Raw genomic sequence first — 14,169 nt, 5'->3', positions numbered from 1 at the left:
CGTGACAATTAACCCGCGCAACCACATTACCCTGGAGTGGGACGAGGCTTAGCTCGTAGTTTGTTCTTCTTAACATGGGACACCGCACAACTATATAAGGGTAAGGTTACCCCTGAATCCGGATTGTCGTTGGTGGAGACAATAGTATAACGGGAGGCCTTCGGGGCTGACCCGTCCGGAAGGCACTATGGGTCTCCTGGCTTGGCGGTGGAGCCACGCTCAAAGTGAGGTGAGCTGCCACGGTGCCGGGGAGGTACATACTCCATAGGGTAGGATCCCGTGCTAAGACGAATAGGCGAAAGGCTATGTCCGAGTTTTTGTCATGGCATAGTTGATATGCAGGGATGATGCCCACATGATGAACTCGCGGATCTTGTGGGGAAAGTGTGCAAACTCTGCAGAGTCAAATCTATTCGAATAGCCGTGTCCGCGGTCATGGACGGTTGGAATGGCTGTTGCTTAGCCTAAAGAGTTTTGTTTTATGAAAGTGTTTGACAAAGGAAAGGAAGGAACTTGTTTTCGGAGTACCGGGAAGGTACGGGAAAATTGTGATGACCATATGGAAATGGTCGGAAGGGAAATAAACCGGGTTACTCCCTTCCTAGTGTTTTATGTTGCAGAACTCTTTTGAAGTATCTTATTCAACAAAGATATAGAGATGTCATAGGATCTCCTTAGTGTCCCCCTTCAACTGTGATGTTGGGATGCTACATCCACAAGAGAAACTATTTCTCTTTCTCATGCTACATCCACAAGAGAAACTATTTCTCTTTCTCATGCTACATCCACAAGAGAAACTACTTCTCTTCTACATGCTATTTCCACAAGAGAAATTAGCTCTTCCCTCTTGTCATCTAGATTAGCACTTGTTATCTTGCACTCTTGCAAAGTACCTTCTTGATGGTTTGCGAGTACAATTCCAAATGTACTCACGGCTTTGTCCCTGGCTATTTACTTGGCCAGACTTGGAGGAATTCGACAAATGAAGAAGGATTGGACGACGTCTATGCGAGCTAGGAACGTTCTCCCAGTCAGTTGCCTGTAGGGTTAAGGCAGATGACTCGGGCTTTACGCTGCTGATGTGATTCCGCTACTCTGATGATTAAGTTAGGCCCATCGAGGCTATTATGTAAAGATTGGTCATGTAACCTTATTGTAATTTTCTTATTCCATTTTGTAAAGGATGATGTAATTTGATATCAGTTCGGTTATGTGTTCACAGCGCACTGATCATGGGATCGTGAACTGTATACATAACAGGGTATTTCGGACAGTTAGTCCGGGGTCCCCACAGAGCTGGTATCAGAGCTATCCTGACTGTTGGAGACCTTAGTTAGCATGGACGTTAGTTAGGAAACAAGTACTTGGGGAAAATATTTACGAAACAAATTCTTTCTTTAGTCGGAAGTATAGCTTCTATTCCTCTTATTTATTCAAAGCTTCTAAATTCTTATCTCTCCGCTTTATAAAAAGGTTTGAAAATTCTTGCTCTACTGTCTCAACCACTTCAAACCTACATGTTGGACGATGTCCCCGACTCAGACCGGAGACTCGAAGTCGAAGATGGATCAACCTTTTACGAAGTCTCACGTATCTCCAACGACAACTATTGAAGATTGGATGCCGACATAGCCGTATGCGGAGGGATAAAAAGAAGAATTCCTTTGGTTGTCACCAAAGTCTGTCAAGGAGCTGACCTTCTTCCTCCGTGGACTTGCACCTTTTTGCAGTCGTCCGGGATCAAGTCCTCAGTTTCTTGACTAGTAATTTTTAGGCCAGCCACGAGAAGATCTCGACTTCGGGAGCACCTCAACAGCTACCTCTTCAAAGACCTCATGTTTCCGGGATGTCGAGACTAGAAGTTCCACAAAGTTTTCTCCTCCGCCTCAACATCAACGACTCACCACCCGGCCCCTTCACCACCAACTGCGACAAGGATCCAAGTTGAAGCTGATGCTGACGATATGAAGACGGCAACATATGTGACCAGCCCCCAAACCTATAGGATGGATAGGACAAACTCAATCGCTTTGATTGAGCTACCCCTGCGCATTAGGAATTTCTGGGTACTTAGAGTACCATGTCTGGTTTGATGATTGCTTGTAGTTCCCTCGTGTGCTGCCTTGAGTGTTTGTATCTGTTTGTTGTGTGCATGTATGTCTTGCTATTTAGATGTTCCCGCCCTTTTTAATTGTTTGAAAATTTGTAAAACAGAAATTAAAAATGGAAATCTACCAGTGTACTGTTTTGCTAATAGAAATAGTTTGGTAGCTCCGATTGATGTGATTCCAATTGCACTAGAACCAGTATGAAATTATCTTTCAGATGCCACTGACCTTGTATTTTTAGGATTTGTGTGCGATTTTTAGTAAATAAAACTTGATCACTGTTTCTGGTTAGTATTTTGAGTCTCAAAAATTGAAAAATAAATATTTTTGAATGATTCCAATTGTGATGATCTTGTTTTGTTACTGTGCATCTAGGAAAAATACCAGTAGCCTCTGTTAGTGGTATTTTGTTTCTGGTTATGGTTGTATGGGTGTCACATGCAATGATAGGATTAAAGTTTGCCTCGCCGACGTTAGATTGATGAAAGACTCTAACTCTAAACCCGTTAGCAGTTGTTTTCAACCGTCATGGAAACTAACTCAGACCCCTATCTACGCCGACTACTTTCAACGTCATCTGAAGCATCTCTACTACGCCAACCAAGCAAAAGCCAATACCTTCAAGAAACGCTGAAGCATCTCCACTCCATCAAGATAGCAGAAGCCCCTACCTTCAAGAGTGACTGCACCTCTACCAGAAGACTTACTAACTTGGTCTAACCTTGGTATATAATCATGCTAACCTCGAGGATATCTTTTTGAAAACCACCCCCCTAACACACCGTCTAACTAGATGAGAGAACATTAGCGTCAAAGACAAGCTACATCACATGGTTCATCTGGTCCTCCTCAAGTGAAGCTCCTGAAGATACCTCAAGAACTCAAGACTAGGTGCGACTTACCCGCTCACCAACTGGTATAAGTCAGCACCGACCCGCCAGCTGATGATTGTCTTCGACGCCCTCTGTTGCTGTTTCATATGGATACCGACTAGGTGTTTCATCAACTTAGTAACTCACCGCGCATCCCCTATGGTTTAGTTAACACGTGAGTGCCTCTTGAAGATGTCGTCTGCACGTTGCCCCGAAGATTCTTCAACTGAACAAGGAAGACCGACGACTTCTTCAGAAGCCCCAACAGGACCGCAAGGCAGACTCTCTGAGTTTTTCCGAAAGCCCGATGAAAAATCTTAAGGGTGGAAGACTTCGTCTTCCACTAAAAGTTGGAGCTACCCCTAACTTTTTTTAACCTTTCTAACATACCGTTGGAAACGTAGGATGCACTAACCCCTCTTGAAGCCGTGGACTACACAACGCCCTCTGAAGATGTTTGACTCAAGATGGGAGATAAATAGCTTCTCCAAGGAGCGCCCGACAAGACCCGTGGCCGAAGCTTATCGTTTTTAACGCCCCCTCCCCGAGGAACAATTTTAAGGGTAGAAGACTTCGTCTTCCACTAAATTTTAGCTAACTCTAAAAAGTTTTCAACCCTGCTAAGGCACCATTGGAGTGCACTAAATTTCCGAAGTCGTGAGCTCCACTAGGGTCGTTAAGAAGCTACAGGTCTAACATCTGCAGGGAGTAGTCAACCTCTTCATGAAGCTCGCCGTCGGCAGGAATCCATCATGTCTGCTAGAAGATGAAGCAACAACCTTCTCTACAACTGCACATCTACAGAAGAATGGAGTCTAACTTTAGTTAAGTTTTACAACTCCTCTAGTTCTACACTCAGTAATCTCGGGACGAGATTATTTTAAGGGTGGAAGATCTGTAACACCCCAACTTTTGCAACCTTGATTGGTTGTCCTTATTGCAAAAATTGGGGGGAACAAAAACTTTTTCCATAGACTAATTAAGATGAATTGCCTTGATCTGTTTGTTATGATGAATTGCCTTGATTTGTTGGTAGATGAATTATCTTGATTTTCTTGTGAGCTTTGTCTTGAGCTACCTCATAGAACAACACCCCTGGTGGTTAAACAAGCAACTCACCAAATAAAACACATGTGTGGCTTAGGAAGAATTGTTTTCCTTTTTACTACATCAAACCTCTCTCTTGATGACAACATGGGTGTGCCATCTTAATTTTCCTCTTTGTGGTACAAGATAGCTCAATCATACTTAATTCAAAACTTGGGATCATCTACCCCTAGCTACATCCCTCTCTTATACCCACTCATCCTTGTTGGTTTTGAGGCCATGTCGACCATCTGTGTTGACAAGCTTAAAATGTCCAGACTTTGGCAGTTAATTTCTAAGCAACCACAACTGTTATTGGTAGCCTCAATGCATGGATCCCATCTATGCAACACCCTCTTCAACCTCCACGTCTTGCATGTCTCAGTCAATCCTTGCAGCTCATATATTCAACTCGATCTTGTATCCTATTCAATGATTCAACACTAGATCACATCCTTCGATTTTACCGCTTGTTTTTAATCCAAGTTTAATCTTCACAAAACCAAGAGTGGAAATGATGGGTACATTTTGTAGCCACCATCTACCCTTGAGAACACTTCTCCCTAAATTAAGTTTCCTCTCTCCTAAAATCTTATTGATTTTCCTTCTCTAGTTTTGATCACAAAACTACTTCTAGTTTTGTTAAATCTTTTCAAGATATTTCTTTAAAGAAAACAAGAAACTGAAATGGGTTTTGTTTTTCATACCATTTCTACCAAGCACTGATTTCTAAAACATTACTCTCTATTTTGCTTTGTTTTTAACAAAAGGCTTGTTTATGGTACCTATATCATTTCTTGTTTACTTTAAAATTGAGAAAACTCTACTTTACTTGAGAAAGTAAGTAGAATATTTTGAACTCCTATGTTCCAACTAGTTTTCACCCAACATCTTCAAGATTCCATTTCACTTGAGTTCATTCCCAATTGTCTCTATACAATTGAGGTGTGTCCCATACCTTTCAACTAAACTCTTTTTCAAATGGCAACTCTTGCACATCTCTGATCCACCACATTGTATTCCCTCATTCTCCAATTCTTGATCATGTAGATGATCATTTGATACTTTCAAATCACTTCCCAATTGACCTCTTATTTGAAGAGCAACTTATATTTCCTCGTACCTATCTCACCCCTCTATTCTCTTCCATCATCATTCTTGACCTCATGAATTGATGTCACCATATTCATCATTGTTATTGTATCATTATATCCATCACTATCCTTCTAAACCTTAGACTCTTTACCACTTGAAGGAACCAATTTTCTTTGCATAACACAAGTGGTGTCGTGTGTCTTGCTTAGGCACTTGGGTACCATGTGTCTCATCTTGTTTGGAATGGCCAAGTCTCAAAATCTTGTGGCGGCCATCTCCAAAATAGCTTGCACATGAAAACTTGTACACCCCCATCACCATCACGCTCTTCCTCCATCTCTAGCTATTTTATATTTTCCTACACATCATCTAAGCCACCATCTCGGCAAGGAATTATGTAGCTCCTCCATGATCTACATGCATGATGGGAACTCCCTTTTGATGACTCATTTTTGCATGACATAAGAATGGAGCCGGCCATTGTATGTGCATGCAAATTTCGGCCAGCCCTCTTTTCCTCACTTCCTTCCTCCACAAGTCTTACCTCCCAACTACCCCAATCACTAAATGGGCAGCCACCCACCATAGCCAATGAAAAAAAGGAGGCAGCCACCCCTCTCCCTCTATAAATTGGCCCTAGCCGGCCACCACCTCCCCTTTGGCTTCATTTCCTTCACTCTCCACTCCCTCACACTCTCCTCCTGCCCTCCACCACGAAATGCTGCTGCCCCTTGCTCCCATGGCCGGCCATGGCCATGGAAAGCCACCAAGATGGAGCTCCCCTCCTTCCCCAAGCTTCCCCTCACCATGAGAGCATCCCTCTCACTCTCTTCTCCCCTAATCTTTGATGAGTCCAGCTCACTTTCTCCTTTCTCCTCTCACTAGATTGGATCTTGATGCAGGTGCATGTTGGTCCAAGCATGGAGAAGGTTGAGCTATCCTCAGATCTGAAGTTCTAGAGCAAAGTTCGTCCAAAACCTTGCAGTAATTTCTGTATCTTGCTGTTTCAGATTCTGGTACGAACTTGTAAAGTTCCGTAGATAGGTATTGAAAAGATCTACAACTTGGCGTTGGTCTCATCCTCAAATTCGTTACGGATTTTGCATGGTAAATAAAGTTCTGCAAACATGCAGAATCACTGTTTGTTAGATTTCTTCCGTTTTACAAAACCTTTTTGAGCAAACTCAACTGTGGGTGAAAGCCCTCTCCAGTACCTTCATTTTGGCGTTGGTTTCACTTCGAATGACCTCCTGAAATTGAAATGGTTCACAGATCAAGATCTGGTCAGATCTGACTTTGTCGAATTAAACCAGGAGCCTGGAGACGAATTTTTGAATGAAAACAATTGGGTAAGAACCACCTATTCAATACCTTTCAGATGCAGCTGACCTCATATTTTTATGATTTGTGTATGATTTTTGATGAATTAAACTTGTTCTGTGTGTTCTGCAGACATGGCTGTTAGCTTTTAAATCATCAAAAATCCATTTTTGAACCTAATTGTGTGATTCCAATTCGGTAGGATTACTGAATGTTTTCTTAATCATCTCAAACAAGTTTCAAACATTTATCTGTTGTGTAAATCCAGAGAGGAAGAAAATGGTACAGACATGCATTAAACTTGTAAATCCATTTGTGAGAGTTTCAGAAACAATTTGAACCCAAATCCAATTGTGTATGCATCTCTGTTTAATTACCTTTCAAATGAAAGTGGCCCCATATTTTTAGGATTTTTCTACGATTTATGGCTTACAGATCTTGTTTTCTGTACAGTCAGATTCAAGGAAATTCCTAAAATTGTAGGTTTAATATTTTTGGGTGATTCCAATTGGGTTAGTCTTGTACTAGTACTGGCTATCTAGGAAAAATATTATTAGTCTCTGTTCATACATATTTGTTGCTGTTAGTGATGTTTATGTGTGGCATGCATTGTTGAAGCAAAACTTTTCGGTTTATTTAAAACCCTTGACCAACTCTTTTTAGTAGAGGTGGGCAACCTTTGTTTTATGCTTGCAAAACAAAACCTCTGCAACCTAACTTTAGCTCTTTTGTTTTGCTTAAGTTTTCAAATGATGTGGTATATGGTTTTCTTCCTATTTTTGTATAGTATTAAGTGAGCAAATTAAATTAGGAAAACTGTTTTCTACTTTTCCAAAAATGTTTGAAAATGTTTTGTGAATGTATTTGATGTCAAACTAATGCTCTTGTCCTCTTTATGATGTTATATACCAGGGGGTACTTAGCTTGTTCCATGGTGGTACCTAGAGAGGCAATTGCTTAGTCGTGGCACTCTCATACCTTTACTAGGTAAATAAATGGGGTTTTCTAAATTAAAAATCTTAAAGTTGTTTTGTGGTATCTATAGGTCCTTAGTATGTTATACCTTGGCTGCATGGTTAGTTGTTGATTGTTGAATGTTGTCTTGTTGATGCAATGTGATTGATTGCGTTCCTTTTATATTTTCCGGCGATAGATGCGAACAATTCCGGAGAAGAAGAAGAAGTGGAATCGGATGAGAAGATTATTTATATTGTTGGAATTCTTATATTGATGGAATTGAAGAAGTACAGGGACAAATAAGCCAAGGCAAGCCATCTTTTGATCTCTTGCTATTTATCCTTCTTGTTGTGCTCATTGCTCCATTATATACTTGGTTCCTTGTATCATGTGTGATTTTTGGTCCTCTACTCTATGCATACTTATTCCCAAAGTATGTTGAACCCCTTGTTGATGCTTTGCATACTTGCTCCCAAGTATGTGAACCCCCTTGTTGATGTTATGCATGCTTACCCTAAGCATGTATGCCCCTTGACCATATCCATGTTGTCATCTTCTTAGTGGTATGATGATTAACATCATGACCCTTGTTTGAATCATCTTAATTATGTTGTCCCTATACATGCTTATCCTAAGTATGTATGATCCCCTTAACACCTCAATTATCATCCCCTTAGTGGTATGATGGCTAGCATCATGTCATTGTGACTCTTAGTTCCTTCATAAAACTATAGGTTGGGAACCCCCTTGGAAAAATACCTTGTTGAAAAGAATTTTTGAAAACCTTGGGTGAGTTGGACTTACCCAAGTGTATGTTTATGAAAGGAAAGGATCTTGGCAAAGATGGTTGGAAAGAAAATCTTGTTTTCGAAAAACTTTGGCGTCTAAGTATTCACCCGTGACAATTAACCCGCGCAACCACATTACCCTGGAGTGGGACGAGGCTTAGCTCGTAGTTTGTTCTTCTTAACATGGGACACCGCACAACTATATAAGGGTAAGGTTACCCCTGAATCCGGATTGTCGTTGGTGGAGACAATAGTATAACGGGAGGCCTTCGGGGCTGACCCGTCCGGAAGACACTATGGGTCTCCTGGCTTGGCGGTGGAGCCACGCTCAAAGTGAGGTGAGCTGCCACGGTGCCAGGGAGGTACATACTCCATAGGGTAGGATCCCGTGCTAAGACGAATAGGCGAAAGGCTATGTCCGAGTTTTTGTCATGGCATAGTTGATATGCAGGGATGATGCCCACATGATGAACTCGCGGATCTTGTGGGGAAAGTGTGCAAACTCTGCAGAGTCAAATCTATTCGAATAGCCGTGTCCGCGGTCATGGACGGTTGGAATGGCTGTTGCTTAGCCTAAAGAGTTTTGTTTTATGAAAGTGTTTGACAAAGGAAAGGAAGGAACTTGTTTTCGGAGTACCGGGAAGGTACGGGAAAATTGTGATGACCATATGGAAATGGTCGGAAGGGAAATAAACCGGGTTACTCCCTTCCTAGTGTTTTATGTTGCAGAACTCTTTTGAAGTATCTTCTTCAACAAAGATATAGAGATGTCATAGGATCTCCTTAGTGTCCCCCTTCAACTGTGATGTTGGGATGCTACATCCACAAGAGAAACTATTTCTCTTTCTCATGCTACATCCACAAGAGAAACTATTTCTCTTTCTCATGCTACATCCACAAGAGAAACTACTTCTCTTCTACATGCTATTTCCACAAGAGAAATTAGCTCTTCCCTCTTGTCATCTAGATTAGCACTTGTTATCTTGCACTCTTGCAAAGTACCTTCTTGATGGTTTGCGAGTACAATTCCAAATGTACTTGATGACGCGTAAAGCACACGCTCGTTGGGAACCCCAAGTGGAAGGTGTGATGCGTACAGCAGCAAGTTTCCCTCAGTAAGAAACCAAGGTTTATCGAACCAGTAGGAGTCAAGAAGCACGTCGAAGGTTGATGGCGGTGGGATGTAGTGCGGCGCAACACCAGGGATTCCGGCGCCAACGTGGAACCTGCACAACACAACCAAAGTACTTTGCCCCAACGAAACAGTGAGGTTGTCAATCTCACCGGCTTGCTGTAACAAAGGATTAACCGTATTGTGTGGAAGATGATTGTTTGCAGAAAACAGTAGAACAAGTATTGCAGTAGATTGTATTTCAGTAAAGAGAATTGGACCGGGGTCCACAGTTCACTAGAGGTGTCTCTCCCATAAGATAAACAGCATGTTGGGTGAACAAATTACAGTTGGGCAATTGACAAATAAAGAGAGCATGACCATGCACATACATATCATGATGAGTATAGTGAGATTTAATTGGGCATTACGACAAAGTACATAGACCGCCATCCAACTGCATCTATGCCTAAAAAGTCCACCTTCAGGTTATCATCCGAACCCCCTCCAGTATTAAGTTGCAAAGCAACAGACAATTGCATTAAGTATGGTGCGTAATGTAATCAACAACTAAATCCTTAGACATAGCATCAATGTTTTATCCCTAGTGGCAACAGCACAACACAACCTTAGAACTTTCACATCGTCCCTGTGTCAATGCAGGCATGAACCCACTATCGAGCATAAGTACTCCCTCTTGGAGTTACAAGCATCTACTTGGCCAGAGCATCTACTAGTAACGGAAAGCATGCAAGATCATAAACAACACATAGATATAACTTTGATAATCAACATAACAAGTATTCTCTATTCATCGGATCCCAACAAACGCAACATATAGAATTACAGATAGATGATCTTGATCATGTTAGGCGGCTCACAAGATCCGACAATGATAGCACAATGGGGAGAAGACAACCATCTAGCTACTGCTATGGACCAATAGTCCAGGGGTAGACTACTCACACATCACTCCGGAGGCGACCATGGCGGCGTAGAGTCCTCCGGGAGATGATTCCCCTCTCCGGCAGGGTGCCGGAGGCGATCTCCTGGATCCCCCGAGATGGGATCGGCGTTGGCGGCGTCTCTGGAAGGTTTTCCGTATCGTGGCTCTCGGTACTGGGGGTTTCGTCACGGAGGCTTTAAGTAGGCGGAAGGGTAGGTCAAGAGGCGGCGCGAGGGGCCCAGACCATAGGGCCGCGCGGCCAGGGCAGGGGCCGCGCCGCCCTAGGGTTTGGCTGCCTCGTGGCCCCTCTTCGTTTCGTCTTCGGACTTCTGGAAGCTTCGTGGAAAAATAGGCCCCTGGGCGTTGATTTCGTCCAATTCCGAGAATATTTCCTTACTAGGATTTCTGAAACCAAAAACAGCAGAAACAAAGAATCGGCACTTCGGCATCTTGTTAATAGGTTAGTTCCAGAAAATGCACGAATATGACATAAAGTGTGCATAAAACATGTAGATAACATCAATAATGTGGCATGGAACATAAGAAATTATCGATACGTCGGAGACGTATCAGTACTCACGGCTTTGTCCCTGGCTATTTACTTGGCCAGACTTGGAGGAATTCGACAAATGAAGAAGGAATGGACGACGTCTATGCGAGCTAGGAACGTTCTCCCAGTCAGTTGCCTGTAGGGTTAAGGCAGATGACTCGGGCTTTACGCTGCTGATGTGATTCCGCTACTCTGATGATTAAGTTAGGCCCTTCGAGGATATTATGTAAAGATTGGTCATGTAACCTTATTGTAATTTTCTTATTCCATTTTGTAAAGGATGATGTAATTTGATATCAGTTCGGTTATGTGTTCACGGCGCACTGATCATGGGATCGTGAACTGTATACATAACAGGGTATTTCGGACAGTTAGTCCGGGGTCCCCACATAAAGATCGCGGAGTTTCCTCACACGATGGCTAGCAACCAGGAACGAGTGCGAGAACGTGTATAATCACACATCTATGCACGCCTTCATAGATGACCTGCAGAGGGGAGGACTGCTTCGGCACAAGCTTACATACTTGATCAATGAATACAATTTGACATTGGATGACATGATCGACATTGAAAGTACTCACACCGCCGCTGACGACGATGCAGGTGGAGAACTCACTGCTACATCCATACCCCTACACCAACAGAAGAAAAATCGTGATAATGGCGGCAATAGCAACATCAACAAGCGGAAGAATCCCCCCGATGACCAGAAGAGCGGTAGATCCGACATGTTCGCCATGGTGCTCCAACGCGGAGGTCAAAGAGCTGGAGCCGATAGGGGCCAACAGCGCGCTGATGAAGTCACAGCTACTGGATTCCGCGCTCCCCAAACTTAGGAAGAGTATAGGGATATGCCATGCCTGGCCCACATGGATCTGGCTACTGGCAAATCCTCACATACTAACCGCAACTACAAGTGGGTCAATGACCTAAAGGGCGACCCGGAAGCAGGATACAAGCGAGCCCGGAAGCATCGCCCACGCGGCAAAGGAGGCAAGGGCAAGAACAAGGAAAATGATGACGATAGCTCCGAGGCAATGGATGATGATGACGCTTCGCCGGATCCCAAAGAGGCTTCCGCAGCCAACAAGTCCAACCCCTTCGTCAAAAAGAGTGTTGGTGCATACCACATCTTCCTCGGAACACCGACAGTCCGTGCCAACAAATCAGCTCTCCGGATCCTGAACGCCACAGTTTCGGCTGTGCCACAGTATGTCAGGTGGTCGGAAACCCCCTGCACTTTCGACAGGGCGGATCACCCAACCATCATTACGAAAGAGTGCTACGCCTTGGTTGTGAGTCCCCGCATCGATGGGTATGACTTCTCCAAGTGCCTAATGGATGGCGGAACCAGCCTAAACATTATGTACCTGGAGACTCTGGAGAAGATGCAGCTTACCAAGGAACAGCTGAAGCACAGCACCACTGAGTTCCACGGGGTGGTTCCGGGTAAAAAAGCAAACTCTTTGGGCAGCATCATACTTCCCGCGACCTTCGGCGATGTCAATAATTTCCGCGAAGGAGATGATCACGTTCGAGGTCGTGCCCTTCAAGAGCTCCTACCACGTCATTTTCTGCAGGCCTACTGATACGTCCAAAACGTATCTACTTCCCCGAACACTTTTGCTATTGTTTTGCCTCTAATTTGTGTATTTTGGATACAACTAACACGGATTAACGCTGTTTTCAGCAGAATTGCCCTGGTGTCTTATTTTTGTGCAGAAAATCAACTTTCAGGAAAATCCCCAGAAATAATTGCAATGGGCCTATTTTTACAGAAGACCCACGGAGCCAGAAGACGTGACGGAGGGGGGCCACGAGGTGCGCACACCACGTGGCGGCGCGGTGGGCCCATGGCCGCGCCGCCACCTCGGCCAGCCCCCGACGCTCCCCTCTGGACTACTTAAAGCCCTTGACCTAAAAACGCACGGGGGTTCGACCAATTTTCCAGAAGACATCCAAAACTCCGCCGCCATCGAAAACCCTATTTCGGGATCAGAAACTCCGTTCTGGCACCCTGCCGGGACGGGGAATTGGAGGAGATCATCGCCATCATCGCCACCGACGCCTCTCCATCGACCATCCATGTTTCCCCATCCATGTGTGAGTAAATCCCCGCTGTAGGCTGAAGGGGATGGTAGGGATCGGATGAGATTGTTCATGTAATAGCCATAAGATTGTTAGGGCATGGTGCCTAGTATCCGTTGTTGGTACTTTTATGATATTGTTGCAACTTGTTATGCTTAATGCTTGTCACTTAGGGCCCGAGTGCCATGATTTCAGATCTGAACATGTTATTGATTCATGATGATATTCATTGTTTTATGATCTTACATGCAAGTTGTAGACACATATTGCTGTCTGAAACCCGAGGCCCCAAAGTGACAGAAATTGGGACAACCGGAGGGGAAGGCTGTGATATGAGGATCACATGTGGTCACGGAGTGGTAATGCTTTGCTCTGGTACTCTATTAAAAGGAGTACCTTAATTACCAGTAGTTTCCCTAGAGGCCCGGCTGCAACCGGCTGGTAGGACAAAAGATGTTGTGCAAGTTTCTCATTGCGAGCACGTACGACTATATACGGAACACATGCCTATGGTTATTTAGTACTTGGATACTATTTTATTACTAGTTGAATGCCCGTGCGTTGCCACGGACATATAAGTCGATCAATGTTAATTGTAAAGTACAAAGAGGATCTAGGAGTTGTAACACGCTACTTCCCAAGTTATGAAACTACTACTACATAGGTAGATCTACATTATGTTGGAGAACACTTGTGTTGTACCATCAGTGTTTGTTAATACGTATAAGATTTAATAAACGTGGCATGATGTTAATTACTTGAAATCTAAGTGAATAAGTTCCCGACATTCACCATAATATGTCACAAAGAAGATCTAGTGCTTTTTTTGAACCACATTACCGTAGGGGTGTATCTAGTGCTTTCCAGCTTCAAGACCACAAACCAAAGGGACATAATATATTTTCTCTTGCATCCTCGGTCGTATGTAATCAAACCATAACACATTATTCTTCTACAAAGATAAAAGTAATAACCAAGAAAATCAATAATCACACAAAACACCGATTTTTTAATAAGCCAAATTTAGAAGAAATTTATGTTGTCACAGTTGACACACCGAGCACGAAAGCATAAATAGCAGAGTACTACCATCTTTAAAAAAAATCGAAGGACAATGAAATTGTTTGTCATCTTCCAACTAACTGCTTGAGCATGATTGGATATGCATAATAATTTGTCAAGTACCTAGTGTGCAGAAGTATTGCCACTGGCCGGATATCAACCTCTTCAATATTTAGCATGGGCGA

At 43.3% G+C, this 14,169-nt stretch overlaps 1 long non-coding RNA gene across 1 annotated transcript; it reads left to right on the top strand.

Moving 5' to 3' along the window:
• The first annotated feature begins 6,200 nt into the window (after positions 1-6,200).
• Positions 6,201-6,524, top strand: LOC127293474 (uncharacterized). The gene is made up of 2 exons (XR_007845862.2): positions 6,201-6,268; positions 6,434-6,524. It is a non-coding gene; the product is annotated as an uncharacterized lncRNA (long non-coding RNA).
• Positions 6,525-14,169: the final 7,645 nt, after the last annotated feature.

This window comes from Lolium perenne, chromosome 3 (genome assembly GCF_019359855.2).
Source record: "Lolium perenne isolate Kyuss_39 chromosome 3, Kyuss_2.0, whole genome shotgun sequence".
Taxonomy (NCBI): Eukaryota; Viridiplantae; Streptophyta; class Magnoliopsida; order Poales; family Poaceae; genus Lolium; species Lolium perenne.
This window is presented reverse-complemented; position numbering and strand designations above follow the sequence as displayed.